This window comes from Triticum aestivum, chromosome 3A, assembly GCF_018294505.1.
Source record: "Triticum aestivum cultivar Chinese Spring chromosome 3A, IWGSC CS RefSeq v2.1, whole genome shotgun sequence".
Lineage (NCBI taxonomy): Eukaryota > Viridiplantae > Streptophyta > Magnoliopsida > Poales > Poaceae > Triticum > Triticum aestivum.
Window position 1 is genome coordinate 83,284,657 of NC_057800.1, and position 4,280 is coordinate 83,288,936.

Sequence of the window (4,280 nt, forward strand, 5' to 3'; positions counted from 1 at the left end):
TACTAGTAAAATTGCCGGTGCGTTGCACCGGGCGAACAAAAATCCAAAACATACTTCGCGTGCCACTGCAGGGCACTTCTTATATCCAATTCTAACAAACGTCAGAAATAGGTTACCCTCATTCTCTCTTCTCTCTGTCTCATTCTCTATCAGACGAATATGCCTTTGTGTTGCCACATGTTGAATTATCACTTAAGCTATGCTTTAGGTTGAGGTATGAGCTTGCCTTTCACATGAAGGAGAGGCCTAGAGGCGGTATTGAGCTATGCTCACAACGTGCCGATGGCCGCAGCCGCAACACTGTCATTGGATGGAAGAGTAATGATGCATGAAATAGTCTTTGAGGAGGAGAAACATACATTGTGATTGTTACACTCTTTGAGAGTATAATAATTCATGTACCCCTCTGATTAACCCAGAGAGGGTAACTAAATTATCATGAATTCAAATTTAATAAGATCTATATGTTTCACACAAAATTTAACAGTTACTTACTTTGAGAAATGTAACTATAATTTTAATAGTGAAAAAATAGGTCAAAAAATATACACATATACTATCAGAACTTTAAGGAAAAGAAACTCGAAGCAGTAGTAGATATGCACATTTGATCACTACATTATTTTTTCTTGGCGGACTACAAATAAATATAGAATAAGTTCACAAATATGAATGAAATGTTTACAAAGTTTGAAATAAGATGAATTTTAGTTGGAGAACTGCAGATAGAAAGCATGTCCTGCAACCGCGGGTGCTGTAATCGTTAAGAAAGTTAATCCTTATAGCATCTTACGTAAGTTTCTTTCAAGCATAAAAAGTTCTAGCAAACTAAAAGCATTACCGAGTAACCGTAAGTATAATCAATTTGTCGAACATGTATGTGCACGCTAGTATTTCTCGAACGGACTCGGAGATATTTACCGGTCCATGAACAAATCACTCTTTAATTAATTCAATCAAAACAGGAAAACCGGTCGACATGCATGTGTGCACGCTAGCATTTCTCGAGGAAAAATCTGCACGCTAGCTAGCTGACACGTCGGGCTGAGCTAGATGAAATCTGCGGCCTTGCTGGCGCTCCACAGTCCACACCCCGATTCACACGCTAAGAGCATCTTCAACAGCCGCGCTAAACTAGCGCCGCGCCGCAAATTATGCCGTTTTAGCGCGCGCGCAACGCGGCGGGTCGCTCCAGCGGGCGCGCAAAAACGGCGCGCGCGCTATAACGGGTTGGGCGCGCGGACAAAAACACTTAGCCGCGCGGTGTATTTGGGGCGCCAGCTACAGCGCGCGGCACACTCGAGCGCTCACGTCGCACTCTCTCCTCTCCTCGTCCTACGCCCCGCGCGCGCCGGCGCCGACGCCCTGCCACCCACCCATGGACGCGCACACCGGCGCCCCGCTCACCCCACTGTACAGCCGCGACCCCGCCGTCGCCGCCGCCACAGCCGCCGCCGACGCCGGAAACCCTAGCGCGGCGAGCGCTGGCGTCGCCACCGCCGGAGCTTCGCCGAGCGTCGGCCTCGCGCGCAGCCTCTTCTTGCCGCCGCGGATGACCACGGCGCCGGGTGGCGTCGCGCCGGCGCCGTCCCGTGCCGCCGCCGCACCGTCGAAGAAGGTACCCAATGCGGCGCGGACGAAGAAGGGCAAAACATCCGCGAAGAAGAACAAGGCGGCGGACGGCTCCGGCATCACAAAGGCGAGGGGAAAAAAGCTTGCAGGGCGTTCGACGGCCGCGGCGGCTTCCGAAGCGCCGGCAAGCTCACTCGTTGAGCTGGCCGCCGACGCGCACCACGTGTTCGACAAAATGCCCCCAAGGTGAAAAAATTTCCAACTTTTCTTTTCTTCTTATTTTTTCAATGCATCATCATCACATATAGATAGCTTATTTGCATTGTTCAAAAAACTTTGTAGTCTCAACGATGATGCATACATGTCCACTATGGGTGTTGGGTCCAACAATTCGCATTGGTCTCAAACCAATGACATCCATTTCCAAGACCATGAGTTTGAGGTGGACGAGGAGGGTGAGGGAATTGTCGAGGCGCCGAAAGGAAGAGCGGGCAATTACTCAACCAACGATGACAAGTTACTATGCCATACTTATTTGCAAGTGTCGAGGGATCCATCCATTGGAGGTGATCAAAGTAGAGACGCGTATTGGGGGCGAATGAAAGAACACTATGATGCTCACAACTTGAGTGGAATTGACCGCTCCGAGAGATCACTTCGGTCCCAATGGTCGACAATCAACGCGGATTGTCAAAACTGGGCGGCCGTACAAAAGGCAGTTGACAAGATTAACCCAAGTGGCACAAATGAGGATGATCGAGTAAGTGGCATCTCATATATGATCATCATACTTGTTTTTGGTGACCGAAGTGCTAACTTGTTTTGTTTTTCTTGTAGAACAACATTGCACAAAACTTGTTCAAAGAAGAGACAAGGACAACCAAGAAGGGGAAGATCAAGAAAGGCAGGGTCTTTACCTTGCCTCATTGCTATGAAGTGTTAAAGGATGATGAGAAATGGAAGAAGCGTGTTGGTTTGGAGGATTTGCATTTGAGCAACAAACGGAAGCTAGCAATTGAGAATGATGATGATGATGAGGAGGATGATGCATCAAGTGATGACGGCAAGAGAAGCCCCACACCCAACTCGGTTTCATACTCGAAGCCAAAACGACCGAATGGGTGCAAGAAAGACCAAACCCAAAAGAAGAAGAGGAAAGGAGATGATGCGCTCAAAAATGCTATGGAAGCTATTGTGAAGGCAAGGGTCGAAGCCAATGAGGTGAGGAAAATGGCAAGGAACCAAGATGCCGTGGCCGAGGAGAGGAGGTTGGCGGCCGAGGAGAGAAGGGTGGCGGCCGAGGAGAGAAAGGTGACTTTGGAGGAGAGGAAAGTGAGCAACGAGGAGCGAGCTAAGTTGTTGGAATGGGAGAAGCACTTGTTCTTCTTGGACACATCTAACCTCAATGCGGCGCAAAAAGAGTATGTCCATCTTGCCCAACAAGAAGTCTTGAACCAAAAAAGAGCCTTGGTTCGTGCAATGGGTGGCGGCGGCCTCGGCGCCATGGGAGGCATGGGTGGCTTCGGCGCCATGGGTGGCGGTGGCCTCGGCGCCATGGGTGGCGGTGGCCTCGGCGCCATGGGAGGCATGGGTGGCTTCGGAGTCATGGGAGGCATGGGTGCATCTCCGGCCGCCATGGAAGGCATGGGTGCACCTCCGACCGCCATGGGAGGCATGGGTGCACCTCCGGCCGCCATGGGAGGCATGGGTGGCTTTGGAGCACCCTCCGACGCTATGGCCGCCATGGGAGGCATGAGTTTTGCTTCTCTCATGGGAGGCATGGGTGCACCTCGGGCCGCCATGGGTGCACCTCCGGCCGCCATGGCTTCTCACACACATTCCCATGAAGATGCCGTTGAAGATCTTGCCAACACCGTCGGAGCTTCACATGATGCAGTGCGTGATGCGGTGCGTGATGAGGAGAGGGAGGAAGATTCATCTTCGGAGGCGGAAGAGTCATCTTCGGAAGATGAGGACGAAGACGAAGAAGAGGAAAATGAAGATTGATATGTCTTTCATGTCTTGAACTTAGTTTGCATTTGAACTTGGTTGGATAAACTTGTGGGCATGATTTTGAACTTGTGGGCATGAACTTTTATTCATCAACTTGTCTGTGTCAAATTTTACATGTTCATTTTTGTCCAAAATATCCATATATGCAAAATGCCCGGCGAGTCGCGCACGCTGTATTTTTGCGCTCTGCTGGAGCGGCATGCGCGCGCTGCATTATAGCGCGGCTGCTGGAGCCAGCGCAGGCGGACGTGCAAAACCAGCCGCAGCGCGCGCGGTAAACAGGTTTTTTGCGCGCGGCACTTTAGCGCGGCTGTTGGAGATGCTCTAAGACGTTCACACGTTCTGGCCAGAAGCCAATTTCCGCGACCTCCTTCCTCGGTAGTCGGGACACGCCGCCGCTGTCACTTGCACCCTCCACCGCCGGGAGATCCCCCCGCACCTGCGCGCCGTGAGAATCCCTTGCACCCCACGTCCCCCCTCCCCCTGGCCATGGCGGTTTCCTTCAGATCCGCGCCGTGGGCGGGCTCCACCACATCCTCCTTTGCAGCAGACGACGAGATGGCTCCGGCCGTGTGCGCTCGAGGCGGCTGTTGCTCCAGCACCGAGCCCCCCGGTGAGCCCTCCCCTTCTTCCTCCATCTCTCTTCTATCCCCGTGCTTCTTTTCTCTAAGACCTCTCTCTGTCTTTTTCTGCAA